At 43.1% G+C, this 15,964-nt stretch overlaps 1 protein-coding gene across 1 annotated transcript in view; it reads left to right on the forward strand.

The window, feature by feature from the left end:
• Positions 1 to 617: 617 nt before the first annotated feature.
• Positions 618 to 15,964, forward strand: part of rpusd1 (RNA pseudouridine synthase domain containing 1) — a 426,852-nt gene continuing 411,505 nt past the window's right edge. Inside the window, exon 1 of the mRNA XM_084071334.1 lies at positions 618 to 628. The gene's annotated coding sequence lies outside the window, so the exon portion shown is untranslated. The remainder of the gene's footprint in view (positions 629 to 15,964) is intronic.

Here is a 15,964-nt window from a genome sequence, read left to right on the forward strand (position 1 = left end):
AAGCTGCACTCTGTTGCAGACGTACACATAGAAACGTCTTGTCTGGTTATGGATATATCCCAAGACGACTCTGCTATCAGTGTAGAACTCCACAGCATCTGGGGTGAAGTCCAGTTCACTAGTGACGATCTGTGCTATCTCTGCGGCTAGAACAGCAGCCCCCAGTTCCAGTCTGGGAATGGTATGAGCAGCTTGTGGCGCTAGCTCCGCCTTACCTAAGACAAATCCAATGTGACATGCTCCTTCGCTGTCGATGGCACGGAGATATGCTACTGCTGCTATCGCCTTGATAGAAGAATCTGAGAAGATGTGAAGTTCTTTTCTCAGAGCTGTAGAAAGGGTGGTGGCAGCGTATGGTCTGGGAATCTCCAGCTGTTCGAGATCATGGAGTGATTTCCTCCAGGTGTTCCACTCAGTCAGTGTCAGTGCCTGGTCTCTATTGTTGGGGAGCCGTTGGCGTGGTGTTCTGAAGGGGAGTGGTGCCACCCAACTGTTGCTGTCATCCACGAACATCTCTCTACTCATGATGTCCAAAAAGAGTCGATCTTCAATAGACAGTCCAATTTTGTCATCGTTCTCTGACCTTTCAAAGATGGCATGTCCTATGGCACAGCTGTCGTAGATGGAGGTGTCGCATGCTAGGGAAATGTCAGGTGGAGGCTTGACACTGAACTTCTCCTTGACAAAGAACCAGTTGGGACATGGAAGAAGAAGGGAAGGACGTCCGTTGTCGAGTACATGGGTGCGGTACGCACTTACAGCTGCAGGCTTGTGCACTGATCCTAGGCAGACATCTCCGACCACGACCCAACCCAGGTCGAGTCTCTGTGAGTAGGGGGTGTTGCTCGGTCCATTCCGTTGCTCCCGCACTTTGTGGACCTGGAGTATGTCACGACCCAGGAGAAGAAGAATTTGGGCTTTAGGATCCAGTGGAGGAATGCAATGAGCAATGGGCCTTAGGTGAGTATGCCACTGCGCTGCCTCTGGAGTTGGTATTTCGGCCCTGTCATCTGGCATATTGTTGCACTCGATCAGAGTTGGCAGTTTCACCTTCGTCACGCCATCTAAGGACTCCACAATGAAACCTGTGGCCCTCCTCCCTGAGGTCTCTGTCACACCTGCACAGGTACGAAGGGTGTAAGCTGAGTTTTCTCCCTTGATGTTCAGCAGGTCGAAGAACTCGGTTCTGGCAAGCGATCGGTTGCTTTGGTCATCCAGGATTACATAGAGCTTGATTGCTTTATTTGGGTGACTCTCTGGATAAACTTTAGCAAGGCAGATCTTGGAGCATGATCTTGTATTCCTACCATCTCCACAGACCTCAGTACACTTCGTAGTGACAGCTGATTGAAGTGTCTCATCTTCTCTCTCCCCGCCATGCTCGGTTGGGGTTGCAGGGGGTGGTCCAGGATGTAAGACTGTAACGTGGGCGTCACTGTCACATTCTTTACATTTGATAGCCGCCTTACAGTTTCTGGCCAGATGAGTGGTTGTAGCACAGCATCTGAAGCATATGCCGTTTTCCCTTAGGAACGTCTTACGCTCCTCAAGAGGCTTGCTCCTAAACCCCTTGCAGCGCTTGAGAGGATGGGGCTTCTTATGAAGTGGGCATTGCTTGTCGACATCCAAACCACTTGAATTGCTTCTGTCATCTGACTGCGTCTGATTCACAATATCTGACGAGACCTCGGTCTTGTGGGCATAGACTGAGCTTTTCACTTGCCGCTTAGCTGGCTGCTCCGGTTTTGGCACACTTTGGTTTCCTGATGAAAGAGCAAAGCTTGGATCATTGCGTGACCGGGCCTCTCTGCAGATGAAGTCACAGAAGTAAGAGAATGGAGGAAAGGCAACACGATTAACAACTTTGTATTGGGAACCTTTAGCCATCCACCTATCTTGAAGGCTGTAAGGTAACTTGTCTACTATCGGTGCAACACCACGGGGGGTGTCAAGATAGTTAAGCCCAGGCAGGTAACCTTCCAATTTAGCAGACTCCATCTCCTGTAGGAGATCTCCAAGCTCCCGAAGTTTTGAGGGATCCTTGATATTGATCTTTGGAAAGCTGTCAAGCCTGTCGAATAAAGACTTTTCAACAATCTCTGGGGCACCATAGCAGTCTTCCAGTCGCTCCCAAGCCTTTCTTAGGCCTGTAACAGGATCGCCTAAATGCACGGCTCGAATCCGCCTCACATGATGTGCAGACTGTTCTCCCAACCACTTTGACATCACATCTAGCAGCTCACTAGCTGACAAGTGCAAATCCTCTGTTGCATTCAAGAAAGATGACTTCCACGACCAATAACTCTCCGGTCGATCGTCGAACTTGGAGAGTCCTGAGTTGACAAGCTCACGTCGTGCTAAGTATCTAGCGATGTCACTCATATCAGAGTCTTTGAGCGGTGACTGTGGTGTAGACTGAATAGTTGTGGGAGAGAATGGCAGTGCTTGGATGTTGCGACGACTCACTGGTGTTGTCCTCTGACGTTGCTGTGTTGCATCATTGGCATCAAGCTCCCCGTAATGTGCAGTTCGAGCTGCAGAGCGATGCTGCCTTGTTGGCGTTGCAGCTCTGAGATCATGAACAATGGGCTCTAGTGGTGGTTGATATGGCTCCACGCCTGCAGGAGTTATCGCCTCTAGCTGAGACTGCTGTTGCACATAGTTGGTAATGCGTTCAAAGACACCTTGTACTTCTGAATGCTTCTCTTCATGTTCACTTTCTGCTGCTTCCTCCAGCACTTCTGTCTCTGCAATGGCTGCAGCTACATCACATTCTTGCTTAAGAACAGCAAGACTCGCTTCCACACGAGCCTTTTCAATCATGAGTTCTGATTGCTTTTTGATAAATTCGGTCCTGGCTCGGGTGCCCTCCAGCTTGGCACGAGCCTTGGCGGCGGTTCTGCTAGCTGTTGAACTCCTTGCTGAACTCCTAGCTGAACTGAAGGCTATGGACCTTGTCTTCATTGTTTGCTCTGTTGGGCCTTCACCTGGAAGCTCTTTCTCTGACATCATGTATTGCTTATGCCGTCTGGGCGTATGAAGCGGGATGATGAGCGAGAAATACTTGAGATGAAGTGCTTTCTTTCCTGTACTGTAGTGCCTGTTGTGAGGCTGCTTTTTTACTATTCTGTCTCAGATAGATGCGTGTCCCTTATACATCCCTTGACAGATAGCGAACAACATCAATGGAATCAAAAGAGTCCGACACAGGAGTTACTTTCCAGACTTTACTGTATCTTCTTCTCATCATCCAAATCTTTTTTGTAAAACTGAAATAAACAATATAACAGTGTCTTGGTCACAAAACATACACATAATGCAAATGTAACATCATAACATACTGTACAATATTCTCCTTGCACATTATTACAATAAGCATGTTAGTTTAACATTATGGCAAAAAGCTACATTCATCTTAGTTTAGTATTTTTAACCACAGCATCATGAAATGTGTTTTAACTAAATGCCACATGAATTACAAATTATGCATATGCACAAAATACAGAAATGTAGAACTAAACATGAAAACTCACAAGCAAAGGCTCTCCAAGGCTCAAAAGCAGGGAAAAGAATGAGGAGCTCTGTCCAAGTTAAGAAACTCCCTTTCAACAAACAAATTAGGATTCAGGTGTGCTGAAATCAATGAGCTGACCTGACACGCCTTAACACTCATTACAGGTCATAGCACAGCTGAAAAGGCTTAATGCCAATCACTGGGTTTTTTGTGGCAAGCGCCTGTAGGAGGTGCCAAAGAGTTAATTTTTGAAGGCCACATAATGTGTGCCATGACAGGCAGTCATCACTGTACTGTTACTACTGACACACAGACAGTCATCACTGTACTGTTACTACTGACACACAGGCAGTCATCACTGTACTGTTACTACTGACACACAGGCAGTATCACTGTACTGTTACTACTGACACACAGGCAGTATCACTGTACTGTTACTACTGACACACAGGCAGTATCACTGTACTGTTACTACTGACACACAGGCAGAGCTGCTGTGATGTAGTCTTTGGTTAATGCCATGTGCTGCATGTACAATAAAGTGTGTGTGTGTGCGTATGCGTGTGTGTGTGTGTGTGTGTGTGTGTGTGTGTGTGTGTGTGTGTGTGTGTGTGTGTGTGTGTGTGTGTGTGTGTGTGTGTGTGTGTGTGTGTGTGTGTGTGTGTGTGTTAGGGTCAGAGGGGGGTGGGCTCAAGTCTTAGTATAGATTATTGATGAAGTCATCAGTCACGAGGCTGGGGGAGGGGCGATAACCACACAGGCCCTCTCAACCTCATCTACTGAGAGAGAGAGAGACTGACAGAAAGACAGAGAGCATAAATATGGCTAAGTTACCCAGGCAACATATCACACAGAGGAACAGTACAGTATAGCTATTTTACTGTGGGAGTGTACCTATACTATTGTATGTTCCCTCTAAACTAACACTAACCCCAAGCCTAAGCCTAAAATGAGGGGCTGAGTTATATAGGCATGACCCCGCTCAGTGTCATTAGCTACTTGGACCATTTGCAAAGCCTTGCAGGCCAATCTGCAAAGAGCTTCATATTGTAGGGTTAAAAAACTGAATGTATGTCTGTGACACATCCATCCATCTGCCCATTAGATTTTGAGACATTTTGGCCTAATGGTGGTGTTGAAGGAAAGGCCATGGGGTACCAACATCTGCCAGGTTTATCATCCAGTGTTGCTAAATTCCGTGCCAATAGTTTTCAGGGTGTTTGGCATAGAAGTGCATGGACGATGGACAGACGGAACAATCGACTGACATCACCAACCTTGGAATATTCCGCATGTGTTCTGCAGATTGTGAGAAGATTTAAGGCTTTAAGATTTAAGGAGCATCAGTCAAAACTTCTAAATGATAGACGGTTCACTTCTTACAACCCTTTTGAATTAATCATATTTTCATATAAGAAAGAAAGACAAAAAAAACATAAACAAGGTAGATAAAACATGGAAGGATTAGGCATCAATAAATATAGTTCATATTATGTTGCAAAGCTTTTAGGCAGACAACAAGTCTTTAGCCCGCCTTTAAAAACTAAACCCAGTTTGAACCCAGTTTGCCCTGCGCATCCACCAGGAGGCTGTTCCACAGACTGTAAGAGCTTAAATGATAACCAGCTGTAAAACACCATGTTATTCTTATATAGTTTGTGGTGATAACTAAAAGGAGATCAGAGTATCTCCAGTATCCTGGTACCACAAAGTCCCAATGCTGACTCATATGATAAGCTGTTACAGGCTTTACTTTACTGTTTTAACCATAGACACGTCACAGAGACACGCAACACACCATTAACATTCACAAGTTGGATAGCAATCAATCTACAAGCTCACAGTGTGAGGTTTTATGATTTTTAAGAAGAGAAATTTGATGTAGAAGGAAAAAAGGAGGGGACCATGTATAGACCCCTGCGGGACAACAAGTTATATAGGGTTTAAGTCAGGGGTGGGCAACTTTGATGATGTAGAGGGCCACTATATTTCCACACTCACTCCAGAGGGCCACATTGCATATACTGTCAGAGGGCAGACAGCACTTATCTCTGTATTTTAACTTTTTCCATGAATTAATGCTGTACTTTGCCTTTATATGTCACACAAAACAACAGAAATTCAGGATTCTGATTCAAAAATAGCGAAAATAGCCGATCTACAAGCTCAAAACGCGTCGCGCTGCGACGCGTTTTGAGATTTTTGCTATTTTTGAATTGGAATCCTGAAATGTAACATTTTTATTTAATTTCAAATGCATTTGAATGAACTTAAATACAAATACATTGGACATAAAAAAAGTAAATAGAATTTTATAGTCATTAAGCTACTAATATAGACTGAAGTAATTAAAGCGGGTCATGTTTGCATGTTTGGAACTGTAACAGCTGAAATCAATAATATATCAGTAATCCGATATTAACCTGCGGGCCGCACCAAGTGAAGGTGGGGGCCGCATGTGGCCCCCGGGCCGCCAGTTGCCCATGTATGGTTTAAGTGGTTAATTGGCACGCACAGGTCTGATCAAACCAAAACCTCTCTGGATGTTGGAAGAGTAGAGATTAGTGAGGAAGCTGGTGTCACATTGTCCAGACCCATGCCACATGTCTACACAAGACCATCTCTATTCATGGACAACACCAGCCGATGTGTGCATGCCAAGGCTGCTGAGCACCCAGCTGGCATCTGGTCAGTGGTGTAAAGTAACTAAGAACATTTACACAAGTATTGTACTAAAGTACAATTTCTAGGTATTTCGACTTTACTGGAGTATTTCCAATTCTCAGTAGTTCTACTCCACTACATCTCAAAGGAAAATGTTGTACTCTTACTCCGCTACAATTATTTGAAAACTTTAGTTACTAGTTACTTTGTAGATTTGGATTATTATTAGCCTGCAAAACATACATTAACCACTTCAGCCCTACATACCGTACATTGCGGACATTTGAAGTCAAAAGTAAAGTTAGTGTAAAGTAAAACATTTGAGCACTTTTTCCACCACTGCATCTGGTACATGCATGGCATCCAAAGCTGTAACAGCAACCCTTATTTCGTTGCTGTCGGGCAAAAACCTCTTATATCTCCATATTATAACTTTTTGTGTTTTTTCGTAAATTAAAGACTTACTTGATCATACTAAAGCCAAGCGTCACACAGAAGAAAAAAAAGTAGCAGATCTACAAGCTCAAAACGTGGCGCCACGTTTTGAGCTTGTAGATCTGCTACTTTAGCTATTTTTGAAATTGAACCCTGAAATGTAACAGTTTTGGACATAATGAGGTTTCCACCCGACAGAGACGATTTGCATCCTCATGTCTAATTAATTACCTCTTCTCCTGAGAGTGTTTATTCTATAAAGTGGTGACAATTACAATTATGTTTGAAGAAACAGAGGTTGTTTTTCTCAGTCAGATTATCACAAAATGCTAAAATGCTAAATGGCTTAATGGAGCAATCTCTGCACTCCTGTCTTGATTTCCAAAATGAAATATTGATAACCACTTATTTTTTTGTATATCCGTGTCATTATGAATACTGCCTCCAACTGCAGGGACCTTCCTACCGGCTTAGAACAAAGAGCAGGTCTCATTTGTCAAGGCGTACACACACACACACACACACACACACATGTTTAAAGGGCAATGTGAGACATTCTAGCAGAGAATTAGTCAGAATTATGAAAAAACAACTGACATGTTGTGTTTTAATTATTGGAGGCAGGTTTACGTTTCCTCCTAAAATATATTGTGCACGTAATGGCATGTTCTATACTAGCTAATAAAAAGTCTGTGAACTGTGCCATCACCCTTCAATCTCATTTGGCCTCGATCTAACACATGTAAAGATCAATTTAGGCGGTCATGTTAACCCATTAAGACCGGGAACGCATCACTTTAACCATTATTTTATACTTTATACAAGCTCATAGCGCGGCACTCTGTGCGCTTGTAGATCTGTTATTTTTGAAAAATCATGAACATTTTTGCAAATTTTGCACAAGAAATGAAAAAAAAAAAGACATGTAAAAGTTTGAGCAGCACTGATATTATAGCAACATAAGAGTTTCAGAAAACTGTTAGGATTTAGAAGACATTAGAATGGTAAAGTGAGTTTACCTTCCCCTTTGGCCTCCTGAAAGATGGATTTTCAGGCCTGTTTTCTTTCTGTATGTAGGTCATTGTGTGAATTCTTGTGGATTATATAATTTTTCATATCTGTCTCTAAGTTATGCCCCAGGAAGGGTTCAAATGTTGTTTGTGATCTCAGAGTCTGCGTTATAACAGCGCAGCAGTGTAATGTTAATATCATTGCAATAAATGGTTTATCTTGACAAAAGTGTCAAAAAAGGGGAGTGTTTGTGGAAATGATGATGTACAGCCTGCAGCATGGGTTTGAACACTGTTTTATGTCCCAACTGAAACAACAGCCCACTGAACAACATGACAGGACCAGAGGGGGGAAGGGGGGCAGAGAGAGAGAGAGAGAGAGAGAGAGAGAGAGAGAGAGAGAGAGAGAGAGAGAGAAAGAGAGAGAGAGACAGAATTTACCAAAAAATGCTGAGGGTGGAGGTCAAACAATCAGGTATTTACACCTGTGTCCGCACGCACACCCGCACACACAGAAGAGATGTGCTTGTGCTAGAGACCACACACACACATAAAACAATGGATATACTATTGGATAATATCCAATAGTATATCCAATGTAGTATATTATACTACATTGGATATACTATTCTCTCTCTCTCTCTCTCTCTCTCTCTTCTCTCTCTCTCTCTCTCTCTCTCTCTCTCTCTCTCTCTCTCTCTCTCTCTCTCTCTCTCTCTCTCTCTCTCTCTCTCTCTCTCTCTCTCTCTCTCTCTCTCTCTCTCTCTCTCTCTCTCTCTCTCTCTCTCTCTCTCTCTCTCTCTCTCTCTCTCTCTCTGGATATCACCTGTGTGCAGAGGAATGGGGAGAGCACATGGAGGGAGAAAGGACAATGGAACCTGCTCCATCACTCTCTGTGAAGAACAAAAGGGACCAGATACAGTGTTTGCATGTGTGAGAAGAACATAGTGAAAGGGAGAGAGAGAGTTCTGCAACATGCACCAGTCACTCTCAATATGGGTCAGATTATGCTGCATTCCCTGCAATGCAATATAGCTGCATGTGACCTCTCAGACTTAAATTAACACTGAGGTTTTTTACTGTGTACTTATGTATTATCTGGGCGTATTGTATGTGCATGCTTAGCCTACATTGCATAATAGAGTGCGTGCATACGTACATACGTGCGTGCGTGCTTGTGTGCGTGTGTGCGTGCGTGCGTGCATGCGCTTGAATGTAAGGCATATAAGTGCACATCTCCTTGTGTCTCTTTGTGCAGCGAATCAATATGCTCGCATGGTAAAATCCTCAATGTTCATTTAACTCAGAAGAGTGTTCAAATGGAACGAAAGGGTCCAGTTTTGAACTCTCTTCAGAGTAAAATTGACCCTGAGGATTTTACTATATGCTCGTGCTCTCCACCATGCTAACAAGTCATGTTTTATTTAGAGTTGGGCCAGGCTGACGACATACATACCAGCTGTAGTCTGACTCACTACACACACCAAACTATACAAGGATATACACCCCACCACCACCACTTTAATGCTCTCGTTCTTTATGTACGTCCAATCGCTGTTTTAAGTCAATGAATTACTCCATCAATCCACCGTTAACCGTCTGTCTCCTCATTAGCTATCAAGTGTGTGTGTGCGTGCGTGCGTGCGTGCGTGCGTGCGTGCGTACAGTAGCTCATGTCCATAATGAATGCATAACCTCTCGCTCCTCCCTCTCGTTTCATGATCTTTTCCTAAACTTTTGTCATTAAAGCAGGAAGCTGCCGTCTTGAGCTGCAATGAACCAGGAGCCATGAAATGTGTCTGTTTTATGATGCGAGAGAGAGAGAGAGAGAGAGAGAGACAGAGAGAAATAGCCAATCTATGAGCTTGTGGATCGGCTGTTTTTGGCAAAGAGATTTGGTGTAGACAAAAAAACGTGGTCCAAGTACAGAGCCAACTCAGTTCCAGTTTACTAAGTCTAGAGGGGTTAACAACCTGTAATATAATATGTAATGAGCTGTTTCAACTTGTTAGATGTGTGTCATTGATTGATTCCCAAAAACAAGGAACAAAGTGTGTCCCTTATCAGTTCAATAAGGGACCAGCGTTGCCAGATTCTGTGAGAGAAACAAGCAACCAGGTCTAGGAAAACAAGCCCAAAAGAAGCCACTATGGGCCACATGAGCACTTCAAACATATCATCGGCTATTTTCAAATAAAATCTTGGAGGGAAATTATAATAAGCAGACCTGGCAACACTGTAAGGGACACGTCTTTTAGTTTCCAAATATGGGACGATTCCCGATTCCCAGGGACGTTTGGCAACCCTAGGCGCAGGGGAGGACAAAGTCTGAAGGATGGAGAGATAGAGAGGAAAGAGGGAAAGAGAAGCCGAAGGCCGGAGAAATGAGAGGAGACAGCGTGTGGGTGTGTTGAGGGTTAGCTAAAGAATTCTCTCTCCCTCCCTCGAATCCCCCTCTTCTCTCACAGCTGTAGCATCGGCCCCCCTGGGGCTGAGAGGAGCAGGTGTGGCGACCTGACGCTGACACACACACACACACACACACACACACACACACACACACACACACACACAGAGTGGTTGTACAGTTCGGTGGTACAATGTAGCGGTCAAAGCAGTCCCCTCTTGTCAGTTGTAATGGATACCAATTCACCCCTCCCTTCCTCCAGCCTGACACCCTCCCAGCCGATGAATTCTTCACAGTCGTTTAACAGCTGAGGTCACAGGACACACACACACACACACACACACACACACACACACACACACACACACACACACACACACACACACACACACACACACACACACACACACACACACACACACACACACACACACCTTGGAACGTGCTGACTCTCACATACTTGAACACATATGGTCACTTCCAACAGGCTCAAGGTCTCTGTCTAGACGTCATCTATTAATATGTTGAAAAGAGCACAGTCTTCTTATTATACGATTTCTTGCACATGTCCATGACCATTACACTATTACACTTTTATAAACAATGAACAAATTAATAACTAATAATAACATTTATCCCATCATAATAACTAACAAAATATACCTTTAAGTCAACTGTACACTGACATCGAAAATGACAATGATATCTGACTCTGAACAAATGATCCATCTTTTTGTGCTTGCTTAGAGTATAATACCCTGATTTTGTGCACAGTCACAACAGTCACGATGTGACGCGCTGTGAGCTTGTAGATCTGCTATTTTCACTACTTTTGTGCGACAGTCTTGTATGATGACTAGATATGCACCGATACCACTTTTTTCCTTTCACCGATTCCGATATCCATAACTTGCGTATTGGTCGATAACGAGTACCGATCCGATACCAGTGTGTAATTAAAAAAAATTCTAGGACAGTGATTCTAAAAGTGAGGTCCAGGGACCCTCAGGGTTCCGTGAGGGGGGTTCCAAATGGACCCTATGGGTCCATTTGTACACTCTCAGAGTTATGGGGGGCATTGAAATTTAAAAGTTTGAGAATCACTGATCTAGGAATAAATAAAAAATCCATGAATAATTGTTAAAGTGCAGCTACAAGTTCGTAAAATAATAATGTAAATTGTACTGTAAGATTATAAAACAGTAGTGCAACATCGACTGAAGCATTCAAAACACAAATTCATTGTTCACTGTAAATTACATAATTATCATCATGTGATAAATTGCGTGACCGGTACCGATACCAGCATTTTAGGCAGTATCGGCAGCTTTTCCGATACCGGTATCAGAATCAGAACAACTCTAATGAAGACATGAAGTAGGGCTTTCGGTTACGAAAATAAATGCTATCATGCTACATGCACGCACAAGCACACACACACACACACACACACACACACACACACACACACACACACACACACACACACACACACACACACACACACACACACACACACACACACACACACACACACACACACACACACACACACACACACACACACACACACACACACACACACACACGCTACAGCATAATATACTGTATACCTCCATAGGATAGAGTGGCATTGAGGCCTGAAGCTTCATTCCAACATGCTAATATCAACACCATGGAGAATATAGCATACTGACTAGCGCGTCTCCGGGGTGATGCAGTACGTGTGTGTTTTATTTATGAAGCTCTGTCACTCCAGCTGGATTAGAGAGAGTGGTTACTGCATGGAGAATATGGATCAGACGCGTTCTGCGTTCTATAGATGAGAGGCTTATGTACACAGAGACACACATGCTAATACGGACAGTACACACCCAACGCAGTCAGTCGGTGCACTAACTACACGCTCCCTTGGGAGTCACGACGACCAATGTTCAAATTCAACTCCTTTCATGTCTCCCTTCTCTCTGCCCTCGGCGAGGGCAGAGAGAAGGGAGATATGAAAGGAGTTGAATCGGGTTCCTGGCTCTCTACACTCTATGTAATCTTTAAAAAATGATTTAAAAACTAGAAAAAGTGCTCCTCGGAGCACAGGTCTCCGCCAGGTCAGGTATGTTATTGTGGCCTCCTGGTGGCGCTATAATAGGCCAATGTGAAAAGGGTGGCATTTATTCTTAGGCCTTTCGCGGCAATCGGACACTGCATTCATGATTTGAGGCATTTTGTTCCAAAAATGTGTTTTGCTAAATTAGACCTGCTGGTGGCGCTATAACAGGCCAATGTGAAAAGGGTGGCATTTATTCCTCCTTCCTCCTTCTTCCTAGTGGGAATGTGTGTGTGAAATTTCACGAAAATTGCAAGCTGCGTTCATGATTTGAGGCATTTTGTTCAAAACGGACCAATCCTGCAAACTTTGGAAGCCAACCTTAGCCAACGAGGATGAAAACTCTGTAGCAATGATTACTATCAGAATATAGTACTTAAACCTTTCAACGAAACACAAAATAAAATCCAAAACATATCACTTACCCTACCTTTAATTACTATTCATGCCCCAGTTTGTTTCCCTCTATTAACCCTTTACAGCTTAACACAATATGCATTCTTAACAGGGATATATTAGACAAGAAATAGCCTAGGAATCTTCCATTTCGGTTTGCTTTCACTCTGACTCTTGCACTGCATCATTATTTGTCGCTTGTTGCTGGCATCAATGAAATACATTTTTAAAAAGTCAAATGAAAATCCTGGCAAGTTAAAATAAGCACCTCTCCACTCCACCAGTCCAAATATTTGAAATAATTTCCCAAAGTATTTGCACTCACACTTATTGCAAGTCGCTCTGCATAAGAGCTAATCAGCTAAATGCAGGCGACCCCGTGGACAGGGCTTTGGCTAGGGACACAATTATTATTATATAGGGACATTGAGGCGGGGCACAGAGGAGGGAGAGAGACCCATATGGGTGTTTTTGTGTGGTTGGTTATGTGTATATCAATATGGTAGCCGGTAGGGATGTAACGATACGCATTCCGAACAGCAAACCATTCGGTTCAGGCCCCTAGATTCGGTCCACTTTTTTTTTGTGTCCGCAATTCAAGTGGCTCAAAATCAGTGGCACTTGCTGAACACCCAGGAATATTGCTCTCATCCATGTTGTATATTACAGTGTTAAATACAGCAGAATACCTCAGAAAATCTGTGAAAAGTATCATCTTAAAAGTCCTGTAAAAGGCTCTGTGCATAACTGTAGTCCCAGGTTTGCAGCAGGTGGCATACCTGTTTCCTGTTCCGGTTCATTTTCCCAGTTTCGTTTGATTGGCTCGGCAGCGGGTTTGAACCGGAAAAACATGACACCTACACATGTGTTTCCACTTCAAATCTGTTGCTGAGTCAATCAAACACAGAAAATGAACCAGAACGGGAAACAGGCATGTACTGTATGCAGTGGTGGAAAGTAACTAAGTACATTTACTTAAGTACTGTACTTAAGTAAAATGTTGAGGTATTTGTACTTTACATGAGTATTTCCAATTTCCAATACTTTTACTCCACTACATCTCAGAGGCAAATATTGCACTTTTACTCCACTACAATTATTTGAAAACTTTCGTTACTATAGTGACTTTTCAGATGTAAATTATTATATTATAAAACATACATTAACGACTTTAGCCCTATTTTATACCGAGGCTATTTGAAAATAGCAGATCTACAAGCTCACAACGCGTCGCTGTTGATCTGCTATTTTAAAATATTTTTGTACTTTTACTTTTGATACTTTAAGTACATTTTGATGCCAATACAATTTTTGAATTCTGGACTTGTACTTGTGATGGGGTATTTCTATATTGCAGTATTGGTACTTTTACTCAAGTAAAACATTTGAGTACTTTTTCCAACACTGACTGTATGCCACCTTCTGGAAACCCGGGACTACAGTCATGCACAGAACCTACTGGGAGCACTGCAGCGTCCTTGTTAATTCTAATGATGACAAGAGTAGACTGAGCGCGGGGCTGCCTGGTGACTCAGCCGGTTAGTGCACAGTTATGTGCTCCTTGTGAGCTGCGACCTGAGACATGAGTTCAAATCCGACCCCCGATTATTGTCTCTCCTCTCTCTACACCATTGGTTCTAAAAGTGGGGTCCGGGGACCCCCAGGGGTCCTTAGAGAGGGAGGTTCAAGGGGGTCCCCTGCAAAATGTGTTAATATAGCATCACAATAATTGTAACCACTTTAACACTTTGGCTATTCAAAAATAGCAGATATACAAGCTCATAGCGCGGCACCGAGTGCAGCGCTATGAGCTTGTAGATCTGCTATTTTAGAAAATATATATATATTTTTTTAAAGCGAGCATTTGAAACTCAAATATTTGCTTCTGGGGGGTCCCTGGAAGATAATATTTTGAGATGAGGGTCTGTCCTATCTGAGAAATAAAGCATAAAATGCAGAGAGAAAACAAAAAAACTACAAAAAAGAGGCTCAAGCAGTCACATCAATGATGTGTTCCATATCAATACTGGAGTGCAGCTGGTCATTTGAAGTGAAGCGAATGAACCCCTGGCTCCTCCATATTGGCTAATTGTTATGATTTTCTTTCCCCCCTCCATTACAATTGGCACCCTCCTGACAGCCGTTCTTTGAAAACCTGCGGCCTAGGCTATTAACTTTCACCACCAGTGTCGAAACTGATTAAACTAAATAGACAACCCGTGCTGCTGAATGGATCCTCTCAAAACCAAAGCACTTCGGAGGTACTGCATGCGCAGAAGCATGATGACAGAAATATGGATAAAGATTCTGCTGTTTGTCGAAGTGCTGTAATAGAAGAAGCAAACACAGTTAATTTCATGCCTGGAGATGAGGGGTGGGGTTGGGGGCATTTGGGTAATTTGAATTTGTTCATTTTTGATTAGCAATCAGTCTCGAGTCAGGAGACAAAAACACCAAAAACAATAAGGTTGGGGTTAGGGGTATTAGTGTAATAATGGAATAATTTCAATCTAGATTTTTGGAGAATCAGTCCCGAGTGAGGATAAATAAAAAAAACACCAAAAACACAATTTTTTATTGCAAATAAATATCTATTCTGTTGTAATGTGTTCATTATGTGATGCATGTTCATGTGTGTTTGTATTAGTTTGCATGTACTAATAAGTGTTCGTGTATGTGTCTGTGTATGAGTATGAGTATGTGCATGACTACCTGAAAAAGGCCCAGAGTGAAAGAAACAGGAAAAAGAGAAAGTAAGAAATCCAGCGTGTGTGTGTGCGTGTGCGCGTGCGTATGCGTGTGTGTGTGTGTGTGTGTGTGTGTGTGTGTGTGTGTGTGTGTGTGTGTGTGTGTGTGTGTGTGTGTGTGTTATAATGCCCGTGGTGTGTACACTGGTTCTGTGAGCATTACAGCATCTGATTCAGACAGCCATCTGAACCACAATGAGCTTTACAGCCTGATGGGGGCTGAGAGAGCTGAGAGGTGAGTAGTACCCAGGTGTGTCAGAGCTAACAGCAGCTGCATCCTGCTTCTATCAACCATGGGATGCACGGCTGAATGAGCCCATCCAATATGCTGGCCTGTTTCACATCATGTATTCATTTGGCTAGAATACCCAATAGGATGTGTAATGTTATTAAGTTGGCTTTCGAAGGCCAATGGGTGATGTGTAGTGTTATTAAGTTGACTAGAATGCCCAATAGGATGATGCGTAGTATTATTAAAGGGGCATACCACTCATTTTCAACATTGAACTATGTCTTTAATACACCTTAGAACTGTTAGCCAACTGTTTGGCTGAGGGGGCGGAGCCAAAGGTACACCTTGCGTATGTCACTGATCACATGACCTCAATCAATTATCCATTTCTAGGCAACGTAGAAGGGGGGCGGACTTTTTTTCTTATTTCCACGCAACAGTTTTAAGGTGTATTA

The sequence above is a fragment of the Gymnoscopelus microlampas genome (genome assembly GCF_963454915.1).
Source record: "Gymnoscopelus microlampas genome assembly, chromosome: 11".
Taxonomy (NCBI): Eukaryota; Metazoa; Chordata; class Actinopteri; order Myctophiformes; family Myctophidae; genus Gymnoscopelus; species Gymnoscopelus microlampas.